Genomic DNA, 25,541 nt, shown 5'->3' on the forward strand with positions numbered 1-25,541 from the left:
CGGTAGCTCAGCTTGTCAATATGTTAAAGGGAAAGTATGCTGTGGTTTTGAGGGAAGAAAAACAAGTCTTAGTGTTCACCAGACTTCAAAATATGATACAAACCTAGTGATCTTATTAAGGGAATAGGTGGTGGGTTACAGAAGAGAATAGGGAGTCCAAAAAACACTTCTGTATTATGAGGATTTTGAATAATAAAGATAGAATTCAAATCAGAAGATAAATGACCTTGGGATTGATACTTCAAAAGAAGCTAATTTAAATTTCTATTTCAAATTGAACCCTAGAAGAAATTTCATATGGAGTTCTAATAGTATAAAAATATCAAAGGAATGATAATTATTTTAAATAATTTGGTGGTTTAAAAAGGTTTCTACAATGTATAGAATCATCCAATCACTACATTGTATACCTGAAACTAATACAACGTATTTCAACTATACTTCAGTGATAGATAAAAAATAAATAAACAAACAAAGTTTCTAAATACCCAAACAAAACCAAAAGCCAAAAGATTAAAATATTTGATGATCCAGAAATTCTAAATTTCTTTATGGCACAATATACTATGTGAAAGTTTAAAAAGAGACATAGATCTATATCCATATTTTAGATAAAGAATTATAAGCAGAGTATGAAAAAGAGTTCCTACATATCAGTAAGAAATAAGACAGGGTGCCTGGGTAGCTCAGTTCATTAAACATCTGTCTTCAGGTAGGGTAATGATCTCATAGTCCTCTGAGCTCCACGTGGAGCTCTCTGCTCAGGAGGAAGCCTGCTTCACCCCTCACCTACTGCTCCCCCTGCTCGTGTTCTCTCTCTCTGTCGAATAAATAAATAAAATCTTCTTTTAAAAAAAGGAAAGAAAAAAGAGATAGACAAATAGGATATCCATCGAGGAAAAAAATACAAATGAAAAAAAAAGACATAAAAAGACCACCAATCTCACTGGAAATGAGAGGAATGCATGTTCAAATAATAATGGCATATTCTCATTCATCAGATGGACAAAGGTTCAAGGTTGATATTATGCTGATGTCCGAGTCAGAGTTCACCCATGACTATGCTGGGAATGGGTGAGAGGTGCTGAAATATTTCTCTCTTCACTTTTGGGGTGATGAGGAGATGCCTGAGGCCCACAGAGCTCCCAGCCACCTGCTTCCCAGTACAGAAGCATCTTCTGACTACTCTGTGATGTGGAACAAATATTGTCATTTCACATGAATGTTACCTTGTGATAAAGCCTAGATCTGACTGGTCTAGGGTTTGGGGAAACAAAGCACACTTCAAGAGTACAGCCCTCTTGAAGGATAATTTAGTAGAGTCTCACAAAATTAGTCATGAGCTTTCTTTCATAAGTTCCACTATGGAGAATCTACACTACAGAAATGTGTACACATGTTCAGAAAAATATATATATGTATATAAATGTATGTTCATTACAGCATAGCTTCTAGTTGTGAACCATTAGAAACAATCTAAATGTCCACTAATAAAGCAATGGCTAAACAAATTGTGATGTAAGTATTAAGGAATAATATGTAAGAAATAATATGTAAAGAAAGGAAGATACATAGAATGATTACAGTAGGTATAATAATACTGTAACAATTGTATAACAACATGATTCCATTTATCTTAAGATATATATATACACACAAAAAAATATGTGTATGTATGTATGCATGAATATATATAGACAAAGGCCTACAAAAACTCCAAAATGATTATGTTCAATTTCTGGCCAACATTATTCTGTAAGTTATCAACTGTGCCTCCCCTCCCCACCAAAAATCCACATAGCATTAATAAATATTTTTAATACACTGAAAATACATGGCTGTGCTCAGAAACATAATAAGCATTCCTGTGGTCCAGGAAAGGAGCAGAAGAACACAGAGGTGAGAAGATTCAGACTTACTGAGCTTCCAACAGGAAATCACAGAGGCTGCAGCAATTCAACTCAGGCAGGGTAACAGGGTCTATGGGAAGAGAACGGAACCAGGGTCACCTAGCGAAATGGAAATTGAGGACTCCTGGAGTAGTGAACAGAAAGCAAACTAGAGCTGCAGTCCCTGCCGTGGACACCCTCAGCACCCAGCTGTGCCTGGGGGTGGGGGCAGTGGGAAGAGGAAGCACAGATCAGACTACCAGGAACTGAGCTAAGATGCCAATCAGCTCAAAATTAGAAGCTACTGGCCAGCTGCAAGTCACTCAGGGAGATCTGATTTACAACTGGAGACCAGGTGGGTTGCATGGAGGCTCTCACATCACCCAATGGGGAGGGGTAAGACCTGGGAAATGGGACATGCACACCCAAACTTCTACTCAAGATGAACTTGCACACTTAAATGTAGAAAGCAATATGGCCATGGTTTGTGACTTTGAAAATACGACCCAGGGAGCGCCTGGGTGGGTTAGCTGGTTAAGTGCCTGCCTTCAGCTTGAGTCATGATCCCGGGGTCCTGGATTGAGTCCCAGGTCAGGCTCCTTGCTTAGTGGGGAGTCTGCTCCTCCCTCTTTCTCTTCCTCTCCCCCTGCTCGTGCTTGTTCTCTCTCTCAAATAAACAAAGTCTTGGAATGAAAGGAAAGAAAAGGAAAAGGAAAAGGAAAGGAAAGGAAAAAGAAAAGGAAAAAGAAAAGGAAAAAGAAAACCCAAGAGTTTTATTCTATGGTTATGCTAGGACTATTGGCCCTAGAGAAAATCTCACATATATGCACAAAGACATATAGGTAAATATTTTCACTGTTCCTTTCCTTTAAAAAATAACAATTGCCAATAACTGAAATGCCCACCTATTGGGAATGGTTAAACAAAATATGGTATGTTAATACAATAGATTTCTACACAAAGGTTAAAGTGGTTAAATACTTTTCTATATAACAAAGATCTCAAAAGCATAATAAAAAGAAAAGGTAAATCAAGTTAAACCAAAGCTAATTTGCACAACAATACTTATAGACTATAATTTATGTGAATAAATGTTAAATTGCTTGCTAAATCATTGACGTATTGTTAAATAAATATGAAGGATGCACACCCACTTCATGATAGGAATTGCCTCTGCAAAAGGGCATTTGGTGTGATTGAAAATGGACAAAGGGATTTCAACTTTATAATGTCTTATTCCTTTAAAATATCTGGAAAGGGGCACATGGTGGGCTCAGGCAATTAAACCTCTGGATCCCTGGGTGGCGCAGCAGTTTGGCGCCTGCCTTTGGCCCAGGGCGCGATTCTGGAGACCCAGGATCAAATCCCACATCGGGCTCCCGGTGCATGGAGCCTGCTTCTCCCTCTGCCTATGTCTCTGCCTCTCTCTCTCTCTCTCTGTGACTATCATAAATAAATAAATAAATTTTTTTTTAATTTAAAAAAAAATAAAATAAACCTCTGCCTTCAGCTCAAGTCATGATCCCAGGGTTCTGGGATCAAGCCCTGTTTCTTCCTCTCCGTCTGCTGCTCCCTCTACTTATGCTGTCTGGCTCTCTCTCTCAAATAAATAAACAAAATCTTAAAAAATAAAATAAAGTAATAAAATAAAATATCTGAGGAAAAAGTGAAAATATGCTACTTCTGCCATTTTGAGTAGTGGGTTCATACACAGGTGCTTGCTATATTATTCTACACATTTTTTTAGTTCCTTCGAAATTTTTCAGAAACAAAATAAGTGGAAGGGATTAACATTAGGGAGTGCATGAGAAAGGGGTATTTCAGCTTTCACTCCGACATTTCTAGAAGGTCGAATGTGGGTAAATGCCATTTCAGAATCTATAACTTAAGCCTCAAGCTGAGCCACTGAGAAGTGCTAATACCTTACTTTCTAGAGAGAACATTGAACTCTATGTCACAAAACAACACCTCTAGGATATACAAGAGAGGCTCAGACCCAGTGATGGCAGACGGAAGTGTACTGGACAAACTTCAGGAGCAGAGCAGGCACAAATGAGGCATCTGGTCTACTCTGTGACACAGGGGAGTCACAGCCGTCCCTTAGGTTCTCCATTTCTGTGTGCCACATCCCCTGGAACATGGCCATATGCCTCAGGCAGGATCCCATTCCCTCTAATCAGAATTGTGGCATCAGAAATCTCCTCAACAAGTGGTTCTCAACTGGGGCGACTTTGCCCCCTAGGGGACATTGGCAACGTCTGGCAACATTTTTCCTTCTCATATGGAGGGGAGTCTACTACTGACATCTAGTATGGGTCAGGGATGCCATTAACATCCTACAATGCAGGTGACAGCCCCTTGCAGCAAGGAGTTATCTGTCCCAAAATGCCAATAGTGCAGAGGTTGAGAAACCCTGTCCCAAGCCAATGGCTGAACACAGAATCACTTAGGGACCAAGCCTCTGACACCATCTTTAACAGGACAGGCTACAAACCTTGCCAGTTTCTGAAACTTCATTCATGTGAAGATGGAGACAGTGTCTTTAATGTATTTCAGCCAACCTACATGCATTGAATATTTTTAATTTCACCGAAGGACTCCCTTTTCCAACATTTATCATGCTACTTAACAAGTCACTAGTTTCATTGATTAACAAAAGTTTTTTGATATCCAGTATGCTAAGTAGTAAAGCTCCAGCTGTTCATTAAGCTATAGATAGCAGAAGGCAAGAAATAGATTTAGGAAGTAGCAAATATTTCAGTATAGCCAGGATGTCAGACCCCTGCAGGGAGGTCTCAGACTATAAGGCAGGCAAAGCAGGCTAGAGCAAGAAAAGAGAGCTGAACCATCCATTTGGATCACCTTTGTGCAAATTCTCCACAGAGGTAAGGAGTGTACTAGAAGCATCAAGCATGGAGTGCTGTTAACTCCTCCCCTTGCTGTTCATTTGGATGGACTGTAAATGCCAGCAGAAAAAGGCACACTCTGCGGATGTTGTCATCCTGACTAGAAGCTGAAGATACCTCATCTACTTTTATAGAGCTGGATGATTCATTTCCTGAGTACTTATATGATATTCTGTTCTTCACTTAGCCAAATCCTGCCCAAAGGCTTTCAGGGAACCATACATTTTCTAAATCACTAAAAATTCTATACATTTTTCTACAGAGCCTCTCTACTACTACTACTACTACTACTACTACTACTACTGCTGCTGCTCAAAAGAGGAGGAGGGAGGAGGAACTTTAGAGACTTCAACAAACATTGAGTTTTACATATTCTCCAAAGGAAAAGGAGACAAAATATATACTTACCCATTTAAAACTATAGGGGTTGCATCATAAATATATCTGTTAAATATATACATTTCGGCTTTCTTTTCCTAAGCTGATAGAAAAGGAAATCAAAGCTAGTATTAAATAAAGTTTATTTAATCAAAGTTGGGAAATCAAGGTAGAAGCCATGGAAGTTTGGAATGGGGAAATCTATCTAAATATGCAGGTTCTCAAAGTTGGACAAGAAATATGCTCCACATAAAAGTTGAAGACATTTATATTAAATAATCAGAAAAATGTCAGAATTTTCTGGCACATAAATTTGCTAATTGCTTTGTAAATAAGGGCTAGAAATCATATATAATTTAGTGGGTGAGATTTAAATCACTTTGTCATTATTCAAATACATATCAGTGGAGAAGAAAAAACAGCCTTGTACTAAAACTATTTTTATTCTCTTTAAGAATGACAAATGTGGGGCGCCTGGGTGGTTCAGTCAGTTAAGCATCTGCCTTTGGCTCAGATAATGATCCCAGGATCTTGGAGGAGCCCTTCCAGGCCCCCTCAGTGGGGAGTTTGTTTCTCCCTCTCCCCCTGCCCCCACCCCGCTCCTTTGCATGCCCTCTTTCTCTCTCTCTCTCCCTCAAATAAATAAATAAATAAATTTTTAAAAATGACAAATGGTATCAGTTATTTCTTTTTTTTTTTAATGAAAAAGAAAATGTATTCAAAAGCCAGAACACATAGAGGTCATAAAAACATTTTCAAAAGTTATCATTCGTAAACACTATGGAAAGTTTAGTGAGCTACAATAAAAATGATTAAGCGATTTAAAGAGCTTACAGATGAGTAATGCACCAAGTAATCAAATACATATCATGTGCTCCATAAGTAGCTGAGGCTACTCTATACTTTCATTAATGAAGATAAAAATCCTAACCATTCACTTATGATATTCCCAATGACCAAATAAAATGGATGCTATGTTCAAAGTGAAGGGAACGGTTCTCTAGGGAACACAATTTTTTTAAGAACATTTATTTAACATATAGGTAATGCTGACTCTGTACGCCCTTCACAAATATTGACTCATTCAATCTTCATTACATAGATGATACAAAATACTATTATATGCCCTTCTTACAGATGGGGAAGCCAAGGTTAAGAAATTTACCTAAAGGGAGCCACCTGAATGGCTCAGTCAGTTATGTGCCCAACTCTTGATTTCAGCTCAGATCACCATCTCAGGGTCATGAGACTGAACCCAGAGTCTCAGAACCTGCTTGAAATTCTCTCCCTCTCTCTCCGTCCCTCCCCCACACTCACAAGCTTTCTTTCTCTAAAATAAATAAATTTTTTTTCTTTAATTTGCCAAAGTCATAGCAAAAGACAAATCTCCAAGAAGCATTCTGTAGCTGAGATTTATAGAAAATGTTTAGGTCAACTATGTGTAGAGCAAAAACACCATAGGTCAAGACTATTAAAGAATGTGGTTGAATGTAAACAGATTGCACAGAAAAACAATTACTTCATTCCAATGTGGTTTTATCTTTTTCAACAAGAATGATTTTCTATTTGAAAAGGACAGAACAAACATCACTGGTAGGGAATCAAAGAAATTGATGTAAGGTAAATTTGAAAGAAAGCATTTAATCATGCTAAATGAATTTAGGTGTCTACACCCAAATTAATGAGATTTTGGCAGATAGAAATAACATGCAGGTACAATTACAATAATCTTTGAGAAATCATAAAGAACAAGACATGAAAAATAAAACTGGACAGGAGTAGATTTCCTGATTTTCAAAAATGAAAAAAAGGTACTATTGCCTGTATCTCTAGCTAAATGTTAAGAGGGATTAGTAAACAGAAGTATATTCACATTTGGAAAGGATACAGTGATTATCAGAAGTCAGCATGAGCTGGCAAAGAAAAACTCATGGCAAGCTAACCTCATTCCTTTAATGATCAGTGAAATAGGTAGCAGGTCTTTTATATTAATGATTCCCATCTCTGTCTCTTTGACAGGACAGGAAATGACTCAAAAAAGAAAAATCATGCATTCTATGGCATGCCATGAGCAAACAGCAAAATTTACCCACCTGCATTTCTAATTGGAACACCAAAATTTCTAAACTGGATGAGATTGCTTGAAAATTTCCTCCCACACAGGCAGCCCTCCAAAGAGCCAAACTTGACCAATAAAAGGAAAAATCAACCTAGGTGGGGGAACAGTGGAATAAAAGATGGTAGGTGATGTAGTCAACACAAATAAGGCTACAGACTGCAAATAAATACAGTCCCAGAATTTTAGACCAAGAGGGTGATATTATGTAAAACAGAAACCAGTTAGAATCACCTTAAAAATAAGTACCGGGAGTCATCTTCAGCACTTCATCTAAATCTGTTTTGTAAAAGAGTTTCTCAAAAATCTAAGGAGATTCCCAAATCTGATTAAGAGGCCAAATGTCTCAAGTATAATCAAGGTTACCTGCTGATATCACTAATGAAAAGAAAGAAGTAAGCAAATTAAATGGATTAGCATCTGACTAAGGAAATGAGTTAGCAAAAGAGTTGGTTAGCCATAGGCTTCAAGAATAACAGAGTCAAAGAATAAGAATTTAGCTGGGTTTATCCAACATGGTCCAAAATACAGTGATATTATCCCCAGCACTGATGGCGATTTTTTGTTTATATTTTGATGACCTTCCCTCTAGCCTTTCTGTAAAGCCTACTGTAAGGAATTACATACTTTCATCTTTTTGCCTAGCATTATAATGCAAGAATTTCCCCCACATAATTAGAAACTGCTCATAAACACAATCTTAACAGCATCACAATATTCTGAATATGCAGATGCCATGATTTACTTAACTACCGCCTTATTTCTTTGTATTAAAAAACATTTCATAATTTTCATATTCTGCAGAGATGCAAAACTTTTGCTCTACTTTGTATTATTTTCTTAGGATGGATTCTGGAAATGGAATTATAGGGCCAAAGAATATTGACATTTTAGAGCTCTTGACACGTATTACTAAATTGTTTTCCTCTGCTCATCAGTGTGATTACTATTCAAGACAATTAAATCTTGGATAATTTAGAAGGTGAAATTACACTTCATTTTAATTCACATTTCTTAATGAGGCTGAACATTTTTCCACATGTTTATTTGTCATTTGATTTTTCTCTTTTGTGAATTGTGTGTTCATGCCTCCTGTCCCATTAATTTTAGTCAATTTCATTGTGAATTTGAATGAGTTCTCTATGGTAAAGAAATTAAGCATTTCTTTGTTGTATATATGGCCAATTATTTTTACCAATTTTTCTTTTTTGATTACATAAGTTATTTCTTAATGTTTTGTATTTCTACATGATACAAACATTTTTCTTTCCCTCTGTTATTTCTTCTATCACTTTTTAATTTAAAAGCCTTTCCTGAGGCTCCTGGGTGGCTCAGTGGGTTAAGTGTCTGTCTTCGACTCAGATCATGATTACAGGGTCTGAAGATCCAGCTCAGAGTCCAGTCCTCTGCTAAGCGGGGAGTGTGCTTCTCCCTCTGCTCCTCCCTCTTGTTCTATACGCTCTCTCTCTTTCTCGCTCTCTCTCTCAAATAAATAAATAAAATCTTTTTTTTAAAAAAAAGGCTTTCTAACCCTCTGAGTTAAGATATTCTGTTTTAAAGATTTTTTAAAAGATTTTATTTATTTATTCATGAGATACAGAGAGAGAGAGACAGGGACATAGAGGGAAAAGCAGGCTCCTAGCAGGGAGCCCGATGCGGGACTCAATCCCCTGACCTGGAATCTTGCCCTGAGCCAAAGGCAGACACTCAACCGCCGAGCCACCTAGGCATCCTGATATTCTTCTGTTTTAATCTAGGTTTTATTATTATTTTATTGATAATACTTCACTAATTAACATAGGATATATTTTGAAATATTGCACAAAATGTAGATCTGAATCTGTTTTATCACTACCTTCTATTGCCAAGTAGGTATGTGCAACTAAAATTTACTAAATAAATCTCATCTTTTCGGTTTATGATGCTTCCTTAGAAATATATTAAATTATCCTACACAACAGAGTCTATTTGGGGGCTTTCTTTTCTTTTCCATTAATCTATCAACCCATTTTATATTAGTATTACATTGCATTGTTTTAATTATTATAGCATTTTAATAAAATGTATAAGTAGGGCTATAAACTCTTCATTTTCAAAAATTTTATTTCTTTTCTCCAGTTTCTTCTTCTAATAAATCTTTGAAATAACTTTTTCAGGTTCAAAAAAAATCACAATGGAATTTTAATCATAATCTGCTTTGTAAGAGTCAGCATTGAAATACTGATACTCCAGAAATAGCATATGTTAGAAGAGCAAAAATTATCAGTGCTCTTCCTAAAACCATCAAACTACCTTGATTTGAGTATTTGCTCAATAGAAAGTTTTGAATATGAATCAGTTTTGTAAATGCCTTGATGTTGGTAAAATGGTATCCTAAAAAGTAGACATAAATGTTCTTCCTAAAAACATACTTTATGTATTAAAATAAATACATAAATATTCTAACACATCAACATACTGTCATTTTACAAGAATAACCAAAAACTTGCAAATACTATGGCTTTTAACTGAAAAAAAGCTAAAAAGCTGAGAATCAGAACCTAGATCATTATTGATGTCACCAATATTCTGAATGCTTGTAAGTATTGACTAATGTGGTTAGCTATTCTGCTAGTCTCTTGAGTAAAGGAACCAAAAATTTAAAAGAATATGAAAGTCAATTCATGATTTTCAACTATTTTTGAGGCCCCTTGACAACATGCTAAACAATTGGTGTTCATATTATGCTTTAATAACATGCTTCAATAACAGGGAGTTCACTGCCTCTTCAGATAGTCAATTTCACCTTTACAAACCTTTGATTTTGAGAAATTCCTGCATAGACTGAAATTAATCTCCCTGTAATTTCCCAAGTAGGGAAGGCTTAATTCCTATGATACCTGAAAATTCATCATATATTTTTTAAAGATTTATTCATGAGAGACACAGAGGGAGAAGCAGGTTCCCTGCAGGGAGCCTGATGCAGGATCTGATCCCAGGACCCTAGGATCACCATCTGAGCCAAAAGCAGATGCTCAGGGGATCCCTGGGTGGTGCAGCAGTTTGGCGCCTGCCTTTGGCCCAGGGCACGATCCTTAGGACCCGGGATCGAATCCCACGTCGGGCTCCCAGTGCATGGAGCCTGCTTCTCCCTCTGCCTGTGTCTCTGCCTCTCTCTCTCTCTCTCTCTCTCTCTCTGTGACTATCATAAATAAAAATTAAAAAAAAAAAAGCAGATGCTCAACTACTAAGCCACCCAGGTGCCCCTCCATCATATATTTGAACATAGTTATATAATCCCTGAATCTTTTATTCTCCAGGCTATCCATGTTTTACACTCCATGGAATATCTCACTGATGAAGAGGCTTCTAATTTTACCATTAGTTTATTTGGCAATCCTAACCAGTTTCTCTAATTTCAATGGGACAGGAGGATTGGGAGAAAGGGGTTTGAGTTTCAGAATTTCTCTTAAAATCCAACACCAGCACTAACCACAAGAACCCAGCTGAATTGAAGAAGTCATTCTACATAACCCAAAGAAAATATTTGCTAAAATATAACCGTGAAAAGATGTTGAGGTGTACCTGGGTGGCACAATCATTAGGTGCTGGACTCTTAGTTTCAGCTCAGGTTGTGATCTCACGGTGCTAAGACAGAGCCTCACATGGGGCTCTGCACTCAGCATGCTTGAGATTCTCTCTCCCTCTGCCTTTTCCCCTTCCACATGCTTTCTCTCCACCTCCTCTCTAAAATAAATAAATACATCTTTTAAAAAAAGATGTTGGTCTTTTGATAGTTATTGCACTGAAGCTTGTGACTAGAACTCAGATTCGAAAACAAGAGGCTTCAAGTGCCCTACATTCTAGAGTTACCAAAAATAAATCTGCCACCAAACCTCCCTCACCCTTTCTTTTCAGGGACTTTAGAGAGGCCAAGAGACATTGAAGAGACTTTAGGGGACACAATCAGTTGGAATGAGGAAGAGTTAAAAGCTCAGACAAGGGCTGAATCTCCCTCATTAAGAAATTTTGGTTGTGGGGACTCTGAGGAATCTACATGACCCCCACAGAAAACTAGCAAGTTCACACCTTCCACTTATACCTAGTGAACCCAACAGACACAAGATGACATCCTTAATAGCCAGGAAAAAAACAATTTCCCCAATTTTTCTATTATTTTCCTTTCACCTAATAACTGAGCTGTGGTAGCCTATAAGACGGGGACAGAGGGTGTGTCCCCTCTCAAGCTCCAATCCAGTGCTCAAGAGTCTGGAGGGGTGAATGAGCAGACCATGCCCCACTCTCTCTCTCAACTGCCCTTAGAGCAAAGGTAAAACTTGCACTGGAGGGAGGGGAGAAGAGGAGATTTAGATAGAATCAAAAACAGCTTTTAATTGCAAAAGATGACTGGAATGTTACAGAATCTGCTCAAGATATCATCAGGTGACCGGGAAAGAGATTCAGCAGAGCATGGGTGAATGATGAAACAAAATTAAACTATTCTCTACTCACAGAGGGGCAATTTCTCAATAAACTAGTTATAAAACTATGTCTTCCTGTTTCCCTTTGATATTTTGAAGTCAATATAGGGAAATATTAAGGCTGATTAGGACCAATTCCAAATACTTGAAATTAACCAGACTTCTATTGTGTTCCAAGATACCATTAAACAAGGCCCCGAACACCTACAGTTTGACATGGCATCTGTAGAGTTCCTCAAGCCAATTCTGCATAGTTGCTCTGCTGCCAAAAACACTCCCTTTAATCAACATGAAGCAGAGTGGAGAGAACTCTTTACACATTTCAAAAGCAATTTTGGGCTCTCCTAGTAGCAATTGTTTAATGACAAAAGTTTGGATTGTTTAATCTCAATTCTCAATATTCCACCCTGCACCAATGCTAACTTTTATATACCATGTCATTTTACACCACAAGGCCTTTGCTCCATCTGTTCTGTCTGCCTGAGATGCCTTTGCCCTGGCCTCTGTGTGTGGCTGTCCTAGTCTTCTTTCAAGACTATATCAGGTGAGATCTTTCTGGTATCCCTGCCCCCTGTCTCTCATCTGGTTAGTCATTTCCACAGGCCCTTTCTAACCCTTATGTTTTCAGTTAACCACCCATTACATCTTTCTGTCTGTGTTTAGACAACTAGTTCCACAAGAACAGAAAATGTGTTTTGCCTCTTTTTGTAACTCTACCATATACAGGATCAAAGCACATCATTAGTGCTCAATACGTTTTAAAAAAACTTCCTATTTGTGTATAAAAACACCTAACAAACATGGAAAAGGAAAACAACTGAGTGAAATAGCATGAGTAATCATAGGCTGTGACTCTCAAAGTTGCTTAGATTCTCTTGCCTGGATGAGTCCCAGTGGCTTAGAGCGTTAGCCTGTAGAGGGCGCTGAAGAAACAGCCTTGGAAGAAGGCAAAGAAAGGAGCCACAGAGGGAAGCTAACCCCCCATAAAAGATGGTGCCCAAGACAGAATATACTATCAAAGGAAGGGTGAAGAAGGTGGAAAACTGCTTCATCTGTATGAGCCAACAGTAAGGAATATTTTCCGGGAACTTGGGGGGGGGGGGGGCGTTTTTTTTAAAGATTCCCTGAGAATAAATGAGCTTAGGCCAGCCTTTATGTACATTTTGAAACTAGATGTATAGTGTTCGCATTCTTCTAAAAGCTACAAACAGAGACATAATTTAAGATGGACTATACTTCAATGACTAATTTAACGTGGACTCAGATTTAATGCCCATAGGTAGGTGCCTTGTAGAAGCAACAAAAAATCTTCCCTAGGAGAATATATGCTCAAATCCAGCCCCAACAGAATCCCACTGATGGAATTATAATCAATATGAGTTCACAATAAAAAATCTCTTCTTAGCAAAAGAGAAATGGTAGCAATATAACATAAGTGAGAGTCAGAGGAAAATAAAATAGGATGAGATATGCAAAGGTATTCGTAGAATTATGATACAGAATATAAATGTGTTTCATATTTTAAAAATAAAAGAATTTAAAATATGATAAAAGAAGCTTCAAAATACATCATAGAAGAAAGGAAAGCAGAGCTATTTTGAATTCTTTGCTTTAAACAAAATTGAAGTGGAACCTAATTATCAGCTGCTAGATCATACATTGAAGGAATGGCATGCCTTTTATAATATTCATTGTCTCCTTAAAAATAAAATAAATTTAATTAAATTTTATATTGCCTTATAACAAACTAAGTAATATGAAACAGAATATAGATTCATTATTTTATAACATAACATAAAAATTAATTATATGACCTATAAAATTTTAATATTGGCATTATTGTCTATAATCTATAATTTATTTTTGGTAGATTTTATAAAATTACATTTAAAAATAAATATGTCACTTTATTGACTTAATAAAAACTAAAATTATTAATGAAAAATGAAATTAGACTTTTTCTAACATAAAGTATGTCTGGTTTGTCTAATTCCTTTGACAAAGGGACTGGTTCTGGCAATAAGGTCAGATGGTGGAAGTTTTTTATAAATTGAATGAGCTAACAGTTTTTATTGTAAATTTCTAAAGCATGTGAGAAGTTGAAAGCATGTGAGAGAAAATACCATATTGGTAAAATTGTGTTGAAATTAACAATATTTTTAATTCCTAACCCTTTCTAAACATGTTAGGTTCCAAGGGGTGCCTCTGAGTGTAAGAGTACCAGGTATAAGTAGTAGCCATTTCTCAATACTTGGTGAAGACTTCAAGTATAAGGGTGAAGATTTTGGTATTTTCCCAGAAACAGAGAAATGAATGACTCTAATCACTATATATTATATCCTCTGAAGGGCAAAGGTATTTTGAATTTTTTACTTTAAACAAAATTGGTGTAGAACCTAATCATCAGCTACTAGATCATCAAGAATAATTTTTTATGGTAGCTCTCATGGGATTTTATATAGAAACCAAAAGCAGTCAAAAGAATTGAGTGATATTACTATAACAAAATTTAGTTTATTCACATCTATCTGTTTATGAGAACAAGATTTTACACAGACACCTATAAAAATGAAAAACAGGTATAAAATTAATACTGAACACCCTCTAATTTTGGATATAAGTCATTTCATCCAATGGGATCACAAACTAAAAAATAAATGCTCTCTCACTTATTTTTTTATTTTTTTAAAGAATTTATTTATTTAATCATGAGAGACGCAGAGAGAGAGGCAGAGACACAGGCAGAGGAAGAAGCAGGCTCCAGGCAGGGAGTCCAGTGTGGGACTCGATCCCAGGACTCCAGGATCATGCCCTGAGCCAAAGGCAGATGCTCAACCACTGAGCCACCCAGGCATCCCTGCTCTCTCTCATTTAAAGAAACAATTCCAAGAAAGTTTTCCTTTATTGGTTGTTTATCAATATTTATATTCATTATGTTTTGATCAATTGTATACCAATAATATTTCCCATTGTAAATCAATTCTGACCAGAAAGTTTTAACACACGAATCCTTAAGTTACACAATATAAAATGATTTTAAAATTTCAATTTATATACATATTTTTCTAGCAGATAATTATATACATATTTTTCTAGGTGATTGGGGAAATTTTTCAAAAAATTAGTTTTCTAATAGTTTTCCTGGGTAAAATGAAATGGAAAAGTGACTTAAAGGAGATGTATATCAAGAGATGATACATAGATGATAGATAGATGATAGATAGATAGATAGATAGATAGATAATTTTAAAAAGATATCGAGGGGCGCCTGGGTGGCTCAGTTAAGCATCTACTTTCAGCTCAGGTCATGATCTCAGAGTCTTGGGATCCAGCCCTGCATTGGACTCCCTGCTCAACGAGGAGTCTGCTTCTCACTCTCCCTATATCCTTCTCCCCTGCTCATGCTCTCTCTCTCTCTCAAATAAATATCTTTTAAAAAAAAGTAAAAATAAAATTTAAAAGATATATAATTTCCAAGTGTTAAAAAGTCTTGTCTTGTTCATGTGTTTTTAACTGGACATGGTGATTATCCAATAATTGTGTTATTTGGAGTCCCCTGAAGGCAGTTAAAAGAGAAATGTAATAATTTTCTTTGAAATATCAATGTTTATAATATGTCAGAAATTATATTTTTTTAATTTTAAACTTAAAAATCTGCCCTTCACATGACTGCAGCCCCAGCCAACATCTTAACCACAGGCTCCTGAGAGATCCCAAGTCAGAAACAACCAACTAACCAGATCCTATCTCCTCAATGACAGAAAAGATGTGATAGAATAAATGTTTATTGCTATGTAAAGCCACTAAGTTTGGGGATAATTTTTTGCATTAACAAATAACTAATACAGCCACCGGGCACATGCTTGAATACTCTGGAAACATTCAATCACTATGGAAATTTCTACTCTTACTTTCAATTTCAGTACTTGTCTCTTCACATACCTAGAGCAGACAGTTCATGGACTAGCACAGATTCGTGGATCATGCTTTGAGTAGCAGTGCTCGAGAGACATTTTGTCCTTGCTTCAAACATGGTTATCCATTGCTTCCTAGATTCATTTTCCACTATCTTTCCAACCAACTGGAATGTTTCCTTCTTTCTAAGCAATTGTCTTTGAGTTGGGCACCAGTCCCCAATCTAGGCAGTTATGACCAGGAATACAGAGTAACATGACCTAACGCATGGCAAATATATGCAGAAAGAGCTTCCTCAGAGGAGGCTGGAGCACATGGTGGGCCCTTAGATTTTCATGGACTCTATGGTACATTCTTCAAATGCCACTTAGGCTTTATTTCTTCCATGAAGCCTCTTCTAGATCCAATCAATGGTTGGACACCAGGATCTCCCCATACCTACTGCTCTGTGCTTCCACAAAACTGATGCTGTTCTCCATTGTATCAATCACCAGTACTAAGTTGTATATTGCTCAGTACATTGTTCTAGACTGTGACCAGCTCTCTTTTTCTCATTACACGATAAGGTCCCCTAAAGGCCTTTATTTCTATACTCCCAGTGTTGAGTGTAGTGTTGAGTGCCTGGCTAGAATTTATTACAGTGTATGTTTGATACTGCAATACAAATGCAATCACAAATCAATTCTTTTGATTAAAAAATAAAAATTTGTCATGTAAATTTTCACGCACACATACACAGTAAACAAACACCAACTTATATACTTGACAACTTGGATACTGAAAGCAAAGCTCACTAGTTGGAGGCTGTAGTGTGGCAGTTAGAATAAATGCTTTGGAGGCAAATCCTGCCTGCTTAAAGCCACCTTGTTACTTAATAGCTTTGTAATTCTAGACAAGATAATTAAAATCTCTCTGCTTCAATTTCTTAATTGTAAATAAAGATAGTAACAGGTTCTGAGAATTAAATGAGTTAATATATGTGCTCGGACCACAGTCAGGACTCAATAAATATTGGGCATTATCAGTCTTCCTTGAACTTGAATGTGTTTACCTTCTCTCTTCCTTTTTCGTGCATTAATTGTAGAGACCACAATTTCCACTTCTTTTCATCTCCCTGTTGTGCTCATCTGAAGGTCTACTCAAAGTGGAAGCTATGGACAACCTGCCTTAAAATCGTCCATGGGTCTTGTTAAAAGAAAAGCTCATTCTTCGACTCTGCTCCAGGCCTGAATCAGCATATCTGCATATGAGGCCAAGGAACCTGAATTTTAAACAAGCACCACCCAAGGAATTGTGACATAGAGTTTGAGAATACACTCCATAAACATGTCTACAGATGGATTCAGCAGCTCTACACAAAGCTTCTCTACACAGTCATTCTCTCCAAATTTCTTCATTGGCATGTTTCACTAAATAGCAACCAAGTACAAGAAAGCTAAGGTTGCTATGATGTAATTATAATGCAACATGGCAGCTATACCATTGTCCATGAAGAAAAGCAAGACCACGGAGATAGTATACTCATGGGCGATTTCATGCTACAGTCAAAGGAATAGAAGCATTCTCTTGAAACGAAATGTGAGGCACTTTGGCTCTGATCACATTGCATATTTACGTGGTCATAACTTCAAGAAATAATAAAGGTCACATCTGCCCCAGTGCAGGTCACCCATGTCTGATGCTTGCTAGTCACCACTCCAGCCTTATAGGAGTTAGAAAGTGCAGTCATGTCACTGCACCACATCTGTAAGAAATTGCATACAAATTGCAGCTGAATTTATATTTCAAGGTAGCAGTTACCAGCTGCACATCATTTGTTTTGTCTTGCTTAAAATAGCTCTAAATTGCATGACAGCTACTGGAGCTGTGGGCTCCAGATTCGATTAATTAGGGGTGGAAAATTAAGACAGCGGCTTGTCCTCTAGGAGCCTGTGCCAGGTTCAGAAAACCAGTCTCGAGTCTCTGCAGCCCCATCAGAGGATTCCAGGTAATCAGGGTAATTTTCCCAGGACAGTGGTTCTCAAAGTGTGGTCCAATAATGACTTGCTCAAAAAAAAAAATCACCTGGAAAGCTTATTAAAAATGCAGTTTTCTACACCTACCCCTGGACTCGCTGAATCGCAATCTCTGGGAATGGCCCCAGAGATCTGCATTTTAAGCATATTCTTATTCGTGGTAAAGTCTGAGAGCCACTGTAACCTGGAGACTACTCTAAAATGAACCATTTCCCTGGAACCAAACAGGATTTACTCAACCAAAAACCTCAGGCCGCCTTTCCTAATTTTCTCCCAACAATGTCTTTATTCAAGGTCGAGTAACTCTCATCTGCTTTATTGTTCTACCAGTTATAATGAAACTCAGGACAAAGGATCTGATTGACTCTCACTGGTCAGTGAAGTCCAGATGCATCTCACCATTTTATGAATAGAAGATGGTCCTGTAAGGGGTTGGATTGCATCCTCATTCATAATGAGAGAGAATGCCTCTCTCCTTAAAATATAAAAAAACTCCTAGAACAGCCATGATGGGTAAATAAGGGTTGCCATGGCATCATGCTCCTCTGTGACTTCTCCTTGCTACAGATTTAGTTGTAAACATCACCCTTGGCTAAGTTCCTCATTTGTATGACTCTTTTGTTATATACCACGGGTGAATATATGTGGCCAGTCTTTGAGTACCTTAATGCATTGGTGTTGATCCTGACCCTAGGATAAAGGGAAAACTCCCTCCCACCGCCGTTCATCACAGGTGGCTAGCAGACCCTCAATACATATGTGTCAATAACCAGGTGAATCCCACTACTCTGTTACCTCAGTGCTTATAGCATAAGCCAGCAGAGGATCTCCTCCAAAAATCCCATGGACTCTATTGTAACCCACAACAGATCCCTGCGGTTTTGATGCCTTACTGAATTTCCCATCATATATTACATCCTCTGTTTGCAAGTTACTTCCTTATCTTCCTCTCTGCCCCATCTCTTTTTTGTGTACATATTTTACACATTTCCATGACCACCCTCTGTTTAAAATGTTTATGTCTCCCAAGAACTGGGAGACAAAATCCTCTCAGCTTATAAATGTCCTAAAATGTGTTCTTTCTGTTTCTAGAATTTGGCTGAAAGCAAATCTTCTAAAAATTCTGTCACCCTAAAGCCCTCCCTGATCTTGAAACCTTAATAATTGTTTCTTTTGTATTACAGCCTGCTGGTCAACTTTTACTTCATATTCTTAAATGAATCAAAGTGAAATTAATCTGGAGGTTAAACATTCCGGGAGGTGATGCATTGAAACACTCATATTTCAGCAAAACATCCAGCCACAGGAGAAAACTTAGGACCTCTTCTGTATTCCCTTAAATTCTTAAGCGTGCCATTTCTCAAATGTGGGGTCTATCATTCAATGAAAGCAGGAGGGTTTTCTGTGTGAATTGATATTTAACTAGGCCATGGCTCAGGGTTCCTGAAACAATCCTTGTTTGCACATATTGTCCTGATTTGATTATTCATAGCACTTCCAAAGTGCAATTTAGCCATTGAATTATAATAGTCACCTTAACCATGATCCCCAAGTTTTAGATGGAATAAGAATACTACTTTTGCAGATGGTAGCTACACTTGTGAGCACAGCATAACATCTAGACTTGTTAAATTGCTATGTTGTACACCTGGAACTAATGTATTCATTGTATGTCACCTATACTTTCATTAAATATTGTGTGTCACTATACTTCAATAAAAAAAAAAGAAAGAATACTATTTAGCTCACCCTCTTGCCTCTTTCTTCTGATTTCATCCTATCCCACCAAACTATCCCATTTGAAACAGCAGAAGAGCTAAGTAATTGCCACTTTCAGACTAGCCCTAGGCCTTTGCCTCTTACCAGGAAAACTGGGATGTGTGTGGCTCAAGGTAGAAACAATTTGACTCGCCAGTGAAAGATGATAATGGTGACTCAAACAAAAGCCACATTCTACAGATAGTAGCCTTATAACAACAATCCACTCAAATATACTCTTACAACTAATACTGCTTTCCTAATTATGACCAATTCATTCGTTAATTCATTCACTCATTCATTCACAAATATATATTGAGTACTACTATGTGCCAGACACTATTCTAGCCACTGGGGATACAGAAGTTAATGCAAGATTTCTGCTCTCATGGAAATTACACTCCAGTAAGGGGAGACAGACAATAAACAAGTAAACAGATAAAGAAGACAGATAAAGTTGGTGGTAACTGCTACGAAGAAAATGAAATAGAGGGATGAGGTAGGGAGTGTATGACTTAAGTTATAGCTGAATTTTAATGACAAGATCAGAAATCAGATGCCCAAAGAAAAAAATATACATATTAAATATATATAAATGTATATAAATAAATACAAATTATATATAATACAATAATATATAATTTATTATATTATATATATATATATATTTATATTCCTTCCAGAGAGGACTTGTCCAGGGCTAGAAGGTGGTCCCATCTATAAAGGCTTCCAAGACCCAAGATTCCTTTAATATCCCTGTCAATGCCCTAGGGTGATGTCTTCATGAGCAAGGTTGGAGCAGCTCACTAGCCCATGTCTGCATTTCAGCCTGTGCAAAAGGAATAGAGAACATCCAGGGCATCTCATCATTAAGGAGATGACTCACATATGATATATTTTCATTCCTGTCATTTCCCATTGACCCAAACTTAGTCACATAGCCACAACTACTTACAAGGACATCTGGGACAGGCAGTGTCTACTTGGGCAGTTAGACGTCCAGCCAAAACTCAGTTCTATTATTTTAATAATAAAGGATTAAAAGTCACAAGTTAAAAATAAAAAAATAAAAAATAAAAAAATAAAAGTCACAAGTTGTGGTCTCTGCATGATTGTTCTATTACACCCTGTGCTAGGCAGATGGGGGCTCTTTTAGATGGGAAGTTTTTTAGATAAGGTAGTAAAGGAAGAAATAAGACCTAAAAGACAAAGAGGAGGCAGCTGTGTAACATACATGAGAGTTAAAATCAGCAGCCCCAAGTTAAGATGACAATGAACATGTGTATATTTTACACTAAAGTTTTAATTCATGTTTAGTTTTGTTAATGTTACAATATGTGATTATTCAATATAAGCTTGCTAATAGCACACCTATCTATCATCTATCTGTCATATTTTTTTTTTTATTTATGATAGTTACAGAGAGAGAAAGAGAGGCAGAGACACAGGCAGAGGGAGAAGCAGGCTCCATGCACCGGGAGCCCAATGTGGAACTCAATCCCAGGTCTCCAGGATCGCGCCCTGGGCCAAAGGCAGGCGCCAAACCACTGCGCCACCCAGGGATCCCTGTCATATTTTTAAGTTGGTAAGATTTTCAATTCTGTTTATATTCCATACCCGGTTGTTCTTGATACATCTGACACATAGTCCACATGGAAAATTTGTATAGATGATTATTGGGTAGACACTAAATTCTGAACTTGATAGTTCCATTTGTTTTCCTAATCATCTAGAATTTCTAAACAGCAATTCCCATCTTTTAGATACCCTTTGCAATCCATCCCATGACCTAAGGTACTGAGTAGTTCCATGGGGGAGGCTAAGAGATTATGGAATGGGGAAATCTTGTTCTAAAGTAAATTGCAAGGAACTTCTAAATTTAAGACTCACTCATTAGTAGATGGATTGAATACAAAGCAAGAAGTGTTTTGACATTGATTATGAGGGAAGAAAATGCTTGTTGGAAAGTCATCTCGTCCTTGCCTGATTCTGGGCACTTGCCAGGCACTGGATCAATTTAGGTCTAATTAAAACCATAAGAAACACCTCCCAAGGCAGACCTGTAATCCATCTGGCCAATTGTTCAGGCTACATAGAAGCATTCAAATATTCTGGATGAGGTGGTCCAGTGCCCTGCCTGATTCAGCCACAACTATGTAGGATTATTGTCCTAACAGCCCTGACTTTCCTTACTGAAATGGGGGGCTATGTGTCAGGATGTCATCTTCCAGGTCTCCTGCTTCCTCTCAGAGAGACTGTCATCTGCCTCTACATCCATGAGTGTCCATTAGTTAAAAAACAATGATCACAGGAACATGTGCTTCACAATGAGTCTAGGAATAATAATGAACTTAATGGCATTTTCTTAGCTATGAGCTCAGATCCTGGATTTTCCTGAAATCTGCAGCCCACATATCCCTAGCTTTTCAAATCCTTGAAATGTAAGATACATGAAGGAGAAGCCTACACACTGAAATTCTGGCATTTGGAATCTTGGGTAGTATTTTGCACTCAACTAAGGAGAAGACAGAAAAGTATCCACAATACACAAAGGCATAGAAGTATTCTTTGATCTAGTAAGACCTTCCTGGCCAGACAATGCTTTGGAAAATAACCGAATTGAATTTTAATTCCAACCTTTCTCCACTTGAAAAATGAGGACTCTGGGGGCACAGAGGAATTCAGGCACTTGCCCCAGGTCACCAGGTCAGTGAGGAGCAAAACAGTAAGTTGAACCAAGTATCCAGGGCCCCTTTCACTCTGCCACAATGTTGTTTGTTGGAAATCATAGATTTCTATTTTGGCATTCTTGAGTCTACAGAGCTGCAGTGTAAGGTTTTGGCATCATGAAGCACCGTGTCGTAATCCTCCCAACTGTTAAACTTCCCCCGTCCTTACAACCATATAAGGAAGCTAATCTTTATCACCGGTTCCCAATTAGCTTTGACAAACTTGATATCTTGCCAACCAGTATACTACATCACACCCACTGACTCCAGCAGGCAAATGATTCCATTAAATATCTAGACTTAATATCTCAGCTAAAAATGGCCATCTGTTCACACTTAATTACCATCTTTCCAAAACATATTTATTTGACAATCTTAAAGAAAAACTCCACTTGCAAGAGAGGACAGAGGATTTGAATTGTTAGCCTTTCTGCTGAAGAACTGTCAATTAAACTTAATATTATCTCAAATCTGGTTCAAGTTGTACTAGAAATAGAAACACATTTTTTTTCAGATAGTTCCAAAAACATTCTTACATTTATTTCGTAAAAGAAAAATTTAAGAACAAGTGGTTAAAAAAAAAGAGACACACACACACCACAAGCTGCCTTTTTTTTTTTTTTTTTTTTTTTGCATTGCTTTCTTTCTTAAATATGCATTTCTTGAAAAAAGAAATAGGAAGGTAGGAAGGAGGGGATGTCTGGGTAGCTCAGTTGGCTAAACATCTGCCTTGGACTCAGATTGTGATCTTGAGGTCTTGGGATCCAGCCCTGCATTAGGCTCCCTGCTTAGTGGGGAGTCTGTTTCTCCCTCTGCCTCTGCCCTGTCCTGCTTATGCTCACTCTGTTGCTCATGTCTCTCTCAAAGAAATCAATAAAATCTTTAAAAAAAAAAAAAAAAAAAAAGGAAAGAGGGGAAGGAAAAAAATCCAGCGGCCAGGTAAGTGTACATTACCATTAATTGGCTTAACATGCCAGCCAAGAAGCCAGCTAGCTACATTAACCTTCTGTCACCAGCCCTGTGTGCCTCTCAGAAGGACTCTTCCGTGTTTCAGTCACCTTATGCAAGCAATCCTTTATTCTTGTGTCCTTCCTGTAGTGATCGGATTTATGTGTGGTCATTCAAAACCACCTTTGAATGTTTTAAATAGCCAGAATCTCAATAGCACTCAACATTTGCAGATAGGGCTTGAGCTTTGGTTGGATTATACATCAGGTGCTTTTACAAAGTTAAAAAGACTCTAAACCTGAAGAAATTTACAGCAAAAAAAATTCACTGCCCATTCAAAATAAACTTACAAAAGTTGATAGTCACAACATTCATTACTAAGACTTTTTTGGCTTAACTATTACCTATCCCAAAGACAAAATATCCCTGTCAGAAAAAAAGCATTCCATTTTGGGAGTTATTTTATGAGATGAATAAGAATGGGTTGAACCGCCTCTGGCCATCTGTATATGTTTCTTCGATTTCGTACCTTTTGCTGATTGGAATGCATTCTGGTATCTTGGCCTCTCTACGGGAAAACCAGGCAATTAAGAAGCTTTCTAGACACTAGTAGTTGTATAGGAATGACTTGCAAGCAGCATGTATTTGGTTATTTAAGAAAAAAATATTATTGCTTACTATGTACCAATTTCTACACTAATATCTGGGAATACAACCACAAGCCAGGTAGATGAGTTTGCTGTCTTCATAGAGATGACGAGAGAGAGAGAGAGAGAAAGATTATTTATAACTGTAGATGATAGAATTTTTTATGTAGAGAATCCCAGAAAATCTACAAAATTACTACTGGAACTAACAAATAAATTTAGCAAGATACATGGCTGATAATTTTTAGACTATTTATTTCAACATACAATCAGCAGGCAGTTCATAAATAAATTTTTAAAATTCCATTTATAGTAAGACTAAAAAGAAAAATCTGGTCAAAGATGAACACTGCTTAGAGAAAGTTTAAAAAGCTAAGTAAATGGAAAGACATGCCATATTCATAGATTGAAAGACTCAATGTCATTAAGATAACAAGTTTCCCCCAAAGTAATTTTTTTTTCTTTTTTTTTTTCCCCAAAGTAATTTATACTTCCATACTATACTAACCAAAATTCCAGCAGACATTTTCGTAGAAATCAACAAACTGACTCTAAAACATATATGGAAATGCAAAGACCTAGACAAGCTAAAGCCAAAGAACTTTTTTAAAAAGAAAAGAAAAAGTTGGAAGACTTAGCCTACCTGATATCAAAAATTTTTATAAAGCTACAGGAATCAGTGTGGTACTGGTAAAAAGATAGTCATTTACATATATGTAAGAGAATAGAAAATCCAGAAATAAACCCACACACATTTGGTCTATTGATTTTTTACAAAAATACCGAAGCAATCCACCTGAGAAAGCAAAATCGTTTCAACAAATGATGCTGGATACACTATATAGAAAAAAAAAATTACCACTGACCCTTATCTTACACCATACATAAAAATTAACTCAAAATGAATCATCGACCTCAATTTGAAACCAAAACTCTAAAATTTTCTACAATAAGCATAGGAGAATTACGAACTTGAAGTAGACAGATGTTTCTTGGATAGAACACAAGAAGCACAAACCATAAAAGGGGGAAAAATGATAAATTGATCTTTGACAAAATTAAAACGTTTACTATTTGAAAGCCACTGCTAAGGCAATAAAGCAGCAAGCTACAGACCTGGAGAAAATATTTGCCAAGTATATATCAGACAAGAACTTGTATCCAGAATATATAAGGAATTTTTATCACTCAATAGCAAGAAGATAATCTAATTTTTTAAAATAAGCAAAAAAATTTAAATAGGCACTTTACCTTGAAACACCTACAGCTGGCCCATAAGCATATTGAAAGGATGTTCAAATTAGTAGTCATTGGGAAAATGCAAATTAAAATCACGTGATACCACTATACCTCAAATACAATGGCTAACATATATATATATATTTTAAAAGATTTCATTTATTTATTCATGAGAGACACACAGAGAAAGGCAGAGACATGGGCAGAGGGAGGAGCAGGCTCCACGCAGGGAGCCCGATGTGGGACCCCATCCTGGGACCCCAGGATCATGCCCTGGGCCAAAGGCAGGCACTAAACCACTGAGCTACCCAGGCATCCCTAACATTTATTTTTTAACCTGACAATAGCAAGGGTTGGTGGGGTTGTGGAGAACTGCTGTTGAAAATATAAAATTGGACAACCATCTTGGAAAACAGCTCAGTAGTTCCTTTAAAAGTTCAACATAAACCTATCACACTAATTTGCTAGTTTACTACTAGGATTTTACCCAAGAGAAATGAAAACATATCCACACTAAGGCTTGTACACAAATGCTCATAAC

The 25,541-nt window shown here is 37.1% G+C and overlaps 1 long non-coding RNA gene across 1 annotated transcript in view; it reads right to left on the reverse strand.

Moving 5' to 3' along the window:
• Positions 1–1,786: 1,786 nt before the first annotated feature.
• The window catches only part of LOC144324668 (uncharacterized), a 58,349-nt gene continuing 34,594 nt past the window's right edge, over positions 1,787–25,541 (reverse strand). Inside the window, exon 3 of the long non-coding RNA XR_013390095.1 lies at positions 1,787–1,980. This is a non-coding gene — a long non-coding RNA (uncharacterized LOC144324668). The remainder of the gene's footprint in view (positions 1,981–25,541) is intronic.

This window comes from Canis aureus, chromosome 12 (genome assembly GCF_053574225.1).
Source record: "Canis aureus isolate CA01 chromosome 12, VMU_Caureus_v.1.0, whole genome shotgun sequence".
Taxonomy (NCBI): Eukaryota; Metazoa; Chordata; class Mammalia; order Carnivora; family Canidae; genus Canis; species Canis aureus.